Raw genomic sequence first — 8,265 nt, 5'->3', positions numbered from 1 at the left:
CCCCGCAAAAAAAGTTACTGAATAACCATCTAGTCAATGGCACACTCAAGCATACAAAACCTCTAACAGTACTATAAAAATGCTAGATCAGTATTCGTGAATGTAGACAATATATAAGAACGGTACAACTATATCTAGTGATCCCCACACTCAATCACACTTGATCAAAAAGTGAACTTGATGATGAAATAAATACTAAGCATGTCGGACAACAACAAAAATTCATGATAGCTCTCCTATAGATTCTCATAAGTAAATTTGTGCGTGTAGAATCACAAGCATACTTCAACTATCCCAAAAAAATACCAAATCTATCATAATTGAATGACCAACTTTGTCCAATGATGTCATCCTATCGGGAGGACAATAGCACCGATCCACCATTAAGAATTAACCCAAAGATGTGGAAACACGCGTCACATAAGCAGTGAATCATCCTCCAATAATGTCTAAACGAAAAAAGTGTCCATATAAGAATGTACGAAAGTAAGGTCTATTAACACAAGGTGTTCCTTCTATAGTGCCCAAATAAATAAAGTTTCATTGGTCTAACTCCATCTCTTGATTTTTAGTCATCCACAATTAACCAGTCTGATCCCCATTAGAATTTTACAAATGCTTAATTTATCAAACCCCAACTACTCCTCATAGTATTTTATTGAAGTCAATACTCCTAATACTAACGAAACATCATAACAATTTTGGCCATTTACCTTGCTCTCAAATCGTTACTAGTATCAAAGTCTTCCTAGAAAATTCATTATATATTCTAAAATTACCAAAATATGGCTCCCTTTATATTAATTTAAGCATTTTATTGACAGAAATGGGTAACGCTCAAGACTAATAGCACTAATTCCAAAATGTAGAGATACTTTTCCATCGAGGTAGATAATTGAATCACAACCAATGTCAACTTCATGCGAACTTTCACATATCATTTTTCAACTACCATTGATACCGACATGTACCTCATGCCGAACTCAAAGATATTCTTGGTCACTCCCATAATTTGGTATACTATAAACTCATAACCTCTTCTTTCATATCCTTGGTAATTAGAGACTAACCTTGAATTCATTGAACCAAAATTGTCAACAAAATTTGCACATTGTCCCATTTACCACAAGTACTTACATCAAATAATTTGTTTTTATTATTGTTAGTATATGTTATAAATTAAAAAGTAAAGAAAGATTCAATATGACATAATTATATTTTACTTGATTATTTGAATATAATTTTTAAAAAATCAACTAAAATGAATGAAGAACTTATTTCACAAATTGAAACATAAAATAATAAAATATAAAATATAAAATATAAAATAAAATAAAGAATTCATCAAACAAAAATGAAGAATAAGAATTGTATCCTCATTTTCACACAATGAATTTTTATTTTATTTTATTTTGCGTGAATCTAATCTTTAAGGTTAATATTTAAAGGGACAAGAATATCCTTGTTTGACCCAGACAGTCATAATTGACAGACACACTAACCCTTCGGTGGGAGAACCATTAGTACTAATTAGCTAACCAAAAACTACACAACTTAATCAAAATTAAGACATTTAAAAATATGAAAGTTAGTTTACATGCTAAAGAAAAAATAGGGAGTTACCATAAACTCTAATAAAGTCTAACAATCAAATGCGGAAATAATGCCTAGACCATAAAAGTCAATGTAAAAAAACTCCAACAAGGATCATATGTCTAAGGAAATTGGTACAACACAATTAAACATAAGAAAATCCAAAGTACTAGTCTACATCTGAATATGTGGACATAAAAGAAATAGAGAACTCGTGGTAGCCAGGAAGAACTGGATCACCCTTTTTGAGTTGATTACTGGTCTTCTAAATGAGGTTTGCAGTAGTCACCTGAAGAGGCCTTGTACTCAACAAAGAAAGAGCAAGAGAAGTATCAGTACACAACCACAATGTACTGGTAATATCACACTACTATCCCAATAGGTGAAACATATATAAGTCATTACAACAATAATAAACATGCATACACCGAACATATACAATATCAATTATAACTTAAGAACAACTTACTATTTCACAATCTCAAAGATATACAGATATGCCAAGTAATTGTCCTGTCACGGAATTCATACCCAAACTGTAAATGTACAGTACGTGGTATCCGATCCAAGTTAGTGTGCCGGATGTGACACCCGATCCCGTATATGCGCCGAAATGTTGCACCTGATCCAAGTTAGTGTGTTCGAACGTAACACATGATCTATTCAATAATCCAAAAATTACAATCACAATGTACATATACATTATGATACAATCAAGTCATTATTCATGACATATAATAATTTAGTCATCCTCACTTACGAATAGTGTGATCAGTAATGCAATATTCACATACATATATGCATTATAATGAAGTAATTACAAATACATATCACACAATCATGAAATCACAACCATCACCTACCTCCAACAAAGCTTGAATCCCCTAAGAATCTTGATTCTTTCCTTTCCAGATTCATTTCGCTTGTTCTTGGTCTACAAACATTCAATATAAGATGAGGATCAATAAATGATGCCTAATTACCTCGATTAAAATCAACAGTATCAACCCTAGAACAAACTCATGATCCCAATACCCAGATTAGTGATTTTTCCACGATAAATCCTATATCAAAACCCTCTCTCAATGATAATTACCAATGAAACTAAGTTCTACGATTCGAAATACGGATTCAGGGAGTAAAAATCATACCTTTAGCCTCAGGAATGGAGGAAACTGTCAAGAAACAACAGGGGTCGTTCCTAAGGTCTCAAGGTCAAAAAGTGCAGAATAAAACATTTTTGGATTTATTTCCGACTTAAATTGTGTTTGTCCTGCAACAATAGTTCTCACCGTGCTACATCGGCCCCGCTCTGGCGAGAAAAGCCCACTATAGAGGCTTGTACGAGAACAAGAGCAAATTTAAGAATTTCAAACCCCAATTTCATAATACACCTTCATCCAATGAATACTCATAAAAGACTTTTTCACTTTAAGATCAGTTATGGTAGTTCTACTTGCTCGTATTCAATTATGTAAGTTGTACATGTTCCTTAACGTATTAGTTATCTAATCATGTGATCAAAATCAAATTAGATCTCCCATTGGTTACCATATTTTCTTAGACCTCACTGGCACTGATTTCGTCCAAATCAGGACGAGGTTTGAAAATTTCAAGTTACTTAGAAAAAACTTTCTGGCCTAAAATTTTTCCCGTTGGCTTTTCTATAACGACGGGAACCGTACTTTACAATAGATACCAATTTACCCATCGCTCTTCCCCGACTAACAAACTTAAGGAAAAATAAGCTAAATAAAGACTTAAGTAGTACCTTAATCAACGAACAACTAGGGATATTTGTCTTGCATGTCCTTCTCGGATTCCCAAGTAGCTTGCTCAGCTGAACGATGCTTCCATTGTACCTTCACATACTTAATCTCTTTGTTCCTCAACTTGTGTACACTATGATAAAGAAATGCAATCGGTTCTTCCTCATATTGTAAGTCTTTTTCTAACTGAGTCCCACTTAATGATGTAATCCCCGTCACCATAGTATCTCTTCCACAAGAAGATGTGAAATATCGAATGGACACCAGATAAGTTAGGTTCTAAAGCCAACCTATACACCACTAGCCCTATACAGTCAAGAATCATAAATTGACCAATGTATCTAGGACTAAGCTTGCCCTTTGCCGAATCTCACTACCTTTTTCATGGGTGATACCTTAAGAAGTACTTTCTCACAAACTCGGAATTACATGTCTCTTACCTTATGATCTGCATACTTTTTCAGTTTACTCTGGGCTGCTAGAAGCTTAGCTTTAATATTTCTCACTTTATATTCAGCATCCTTTAATAAGTCAACCCCCAAATGTTGTACATCTCTAGCCTCGAATCATCCAATGGATGAAATACATTCTCTCTCATAGAGTGCCTTAAAATATGTCATATCTATGGTGGGAGTGATAACTATTATCATAGGAGAACTTACACAATGATAGGAACTTATCCCAATGCCCTCCAAAGTTAATCACATGTGCCCTTAATATATCTTGTAACACGTTAAATAGTCCTCTCTGATTGTTCGTTCGTGTGTGGATTGAAAGTTGCACTAACATTGAGTTGTGTGCCCAATTCATCATGTAACTTCCTCCGAAACTTGGTGGTAAACTACGTACCATAGTCTGAGATGATAGGAAGGGGAACCCGTGCAACCTCACTATCTCTTTCACATAAACCTTAGCAAATTGTTGAGCATTATAATCTATTCTGGCGGGAATAAGATAGGTTGACTTAGTCAATCAATCAACCATTACCTAAATAGAATCTAACTTTCCCAAAGTCTTGGGAAGACCAACCATGAAGTCCATTGCTATCCTTTCCTACTTCTATTTCGAAATTGGCATTCTTTGAAGCAAACATGCTGGCCTTTGATGTTCGTACTTCACTTGTTGGTTATTTTGACACTTAGACACAAACTCCTCTATATACTTCTTTGTTCCAGGCCACCAATAAATTTCCTTCAAATCTTTGTCCATCTTAATCACACCTGGATGAATAAAATACCGCGAACCATGGGGTTCTCTCAGCAATCTCTAAATCAAGTCATCTACTCATAGGAACAAAAATCCTCACTTTAAAATGGAGCATGCCTCCGCATCAATAGTAGTCTCTTGTGCCTTACGAGACATTGTCTTCTTTCTAAGCTCATTCAAACTGTCATCCTCAAACTGTTTGGCCTTATTCTCCTCGATGAACGTGACACTTCTTTCAATGCTAGCTAACATCCTACTTTTCTCTGAGATGCCCAACTACATAAACTTAGACTTCAATATCTGAATTTTTTTAGTCAAAGGTTGTTTGGATAGACTCAAGCAAGCTAGACTACCCATACACACTGACTTTTGACTTAATGCGTTTGCCACCACATTAACCTTGCTCGGATGATACTATATGGTCACATCATAATCCTTGAGTAACTTCATCCAACTTTGTTGTCTTAAATTCACATCCTTTTGAGTAAACATATACTAAAAGCTAAGGTGATTAGTAAATACCTCACACTTGACAACATAGAGCTAATATCGCCACTTATGAGAAAACGCTATCGATGCCAACTTTAAATCTTGTGTTGTGTAATTCCTATGATGTACCTTCAACTAGCACGATGCATAAGACAAAACATTCTAATCTTGCATTTATACATCAGGTAAACCCCGAATGGGAAGCACTCACAATAAACAATAAAATCCTTACCTTCCATCAGGAGTACTACAATAGGCATTGCGATCAAAAGAGTCTTGAGCTTTTGAAAGCTCTCATCACATTTCTTAGTCCACTCAAACGGTACCTCTTTCTTGGTCAACTTTTTCAGATGTGTGGAAATAGAAACAAAGTTCTTCACCAATTGACGATAGTAAATAGCGAGATCCACAAAACTCCTAACTTAAGTCAAAGAGCTAGGTCAAACTCTATTCGTAACCGCTTCAATCTTTATGGGGATCTACCATTACCCCTTCTTTTGAAACTACATGCCCCAAAAAGGCAACCGAAGTCAACCAAATTCACACTTAGAAAACTCTGAATACAACTTTTGTTTCCCAAGAACACCCATAACAATACGAAGATGGTTGGTATGCTCCTCCTCACTTTTCGAATAAAAAAAAATGTCATCAATAAAGACTAACAAACGAATCAAGAAATTGTTTGAACCCACTATTCATCAAACTCATAAAAGTTGCAGGCCCATAGTCAATCCAAATGACATTACTAAAAATTTGTACTGCCCATAGCAAGTTCTAAACATCGTCTAGAGCACATCCTCAGGCCTAATCTTTAATGTGATGGTAACCAGACCTTAGAATAATCTTAGAGAAAATGGATGCACCTTGCAATTGGATAAAAAGATCATCTATTCAAGTCAATGGACACTTGTTTTGAATTGTGACCCTATTCAATTATTGGTGATCTATACACATTCTCATACTACCATTCTTATTCTTATCAAACAATACGAGATCACCCCATGAGGAAGCATTCTGAAGGATAAACATTTGTCAGAAACTTCTTGGATTTGAGCCTTAAGCTCTCTCAATTCTGCCAAAGTCATGTGATATAGAGGGGTAGAAATGTGGCGGGTACCGGGTTCTAAATCAACGTAGAAATTTAAATATCTATGTCGAGGCATGCTAGGCTAATCGGTATAGAAAATAGTTTTTAGAATTCCGACACCATAGAAATGGACTCAATAGAGGAAGATTTTACCTCAACATCCCAATTATGATTCTAAACAAGCCAACCCTACCATTTTCCTTGCCGGAATGGAGGATATGAGCTTACCTAGCTTAGGCTTGCTCAGCCCTTCCCATTCTAACTTTTTCCTTTCTAGAATCTCTAGAGTCACAGACTTAGTGTTACAAATAAGCAAAGCATAATAGGGGGACAACCGAGTCATGTCTGAGATTATATCAAAGTCAGTCATATTTAAAATCACCAGACCAAGTTTAAAAACCCATAAACAAATAGGACACGCACGATGACATGGGTGACTATGTCAAACTCTCAAACTAGGGTAGAAACATGTATGGGATTATCAATTATATCACAAATCATAACAAATTCTGAGGCAAATCGCACAAACACTTAAGAATAAGCATAACCAGGATCAAAAAACACATTATCCAATCGGTCAGTGACAAGAAACGTAAATGTGATCACTGAGTCAGACTCCTCCGCCACGATATTGCCTGAAAAGACATAACACTAAGGCATGTCATCATGACATGCGATTTCCCTGCGTTGAGACACTCTACCTCTAGGTGCTTTACCATTTCCCCTACCTTCGCAACCTCGCTGATTTCAAAACACACCTTCATTTCATTACACTCAAAAAATACTTGTTCACGCTAAAATCAACTTCGGGAGTTCTACCCATACGAATTCAATTTCATAAAGTCATACGGGCAAAACCCAATTTCCAAACACAAACTAAGAATTCTCTCAAGGAGTTGTTCAAGAATCTGCGTTCTTGATTAATTTTTCTAGTTTTTGCGTTGTTGTAATGGATGATGTTCGTGCAGATGAACATTTTCAGCCACCAGATCTAGATACAATAGTGCCCACGGAGAATATCCAACCACAGCAAAAGGAATCGCTCTCACAATCATCATACACTTCCTCGCAGTTGAGGAAAGAGGCGATCCACACTGCTATGGTGGAGAGGGAGCAGGATAAATAGAGGGGAAATTATTCTAAAGAAAATCGCGCATCTGGGGAAACAATGGAGATGATGCGCCTCAGAAGTCAGCTTCGAGTAGTCAGTCAAGGGAGGCGATACAACAATCCCAAAGTCGCGATCAAAATAGAGGTAGCGCAGGTGGTATTGGGGTTTCTTACCCTGTTCTTGAGTTGCAACATACTGGAAAACAAAGGGTTCTGGTGGTGGAATCGTCGAAGGAGCTTTTGGCGATTTCATTGAAGATCCTTTGAAAAAGCTTGAACAGGCAAATCGTATGCAGCAGCGAGTTGATACACCAAATAGGGGTGATGTTGGAAATTCAAGCACATCGATTTCAGCTGGTTTTGTTTCAATGAGGGATGAAGAACATGAATACAACCTTGGTAGGGATGCTATAACTCAAAACCAAAAGGATCCAATACATTCATTAGTGCATAGAAATACAGTGGAGTCGTCCAAGGATCAGTTTCACAATAAAAGATAAGGAAACGTCCAAGATAAACTCACTCTCACTACATTCACATAAAATATTGATCAAGGATTGCATGAATCTGATAGGAATATTCAAAATACTGGTCATAATGCTAGAAATCAGGAGCAAACTAACGTAGCTGATCAATCTAATTTTCCTCAGATTTCTAGCAATTCTGATTGAAGTATTCCTAAAGTTCCTACTGAAAAATTTGATCAACCTAATGGAAATCCTAATAATTTTCCTAAGAAGAATCAAATCCCTGAACCTTCTCCCTATACGGTTGTCCAAAACGTATGCTGATAGGTTAAGATATAATCAATCTAAGTGTGGAACTAGTATTAAGTTGACAGCTTTCGAAATCACAACGAAACGGGGCCTTCCTGTTGTTCTATATGTTAAAGATGAAGTGACCAAAGACTTAGCCTCAGCTTTTAAATACACACGTATTGGGAAATTTGTTAATACCATGCCTAGACTGGAATTTATAAGAAAGAATTTTTATTTTACAAACTCAATTATC

At 36.0% G+C, this 8,265-nt stretch overlaps 1 long non-coding RNA gene across 1 annotated transcript in view; it reads right to left on the bottom strand.

Moving 5' to 3' along the window:
• Positions 1–1,592: 1,592 nt before the first annotated feature.
• Positions 1,593–8,265, bottom strand: part of LOC114077318 — an 8,200-nt gene continuing 1,527 nt past the window's right edge. The window contains exons 2-3 of the long non-coding RNA XR_003578503.1: positions 2,457–2,527; positions 1,593–1,892 (exon numbers count right to left, since the gene is read on the bottom strand). This is a non-coding gene — a long non-coding RNA (uncharacterized LOC114077318). The remainder of the gene's footprint in view (positions 1,893–2,456; positions 2,528–8,265) is intronic.

The sequence above is a fragment of the Solanum pennellii genome, chromosome 5 (assembly GCF_001406875.1).
Source record: "Solanum pennellii chromosome 5, SPENNV200".
NCBI lineage: Eukaryota > Viridiplantae > Streptophyta > Magnoliopsida > Solanales > Solanaceae > Solanum > Solanum pennellii.
Note: the sequence above shows the minus strand (reverse complement) of the source record. Positions and strands in the feature narration are given on the sequence as shown.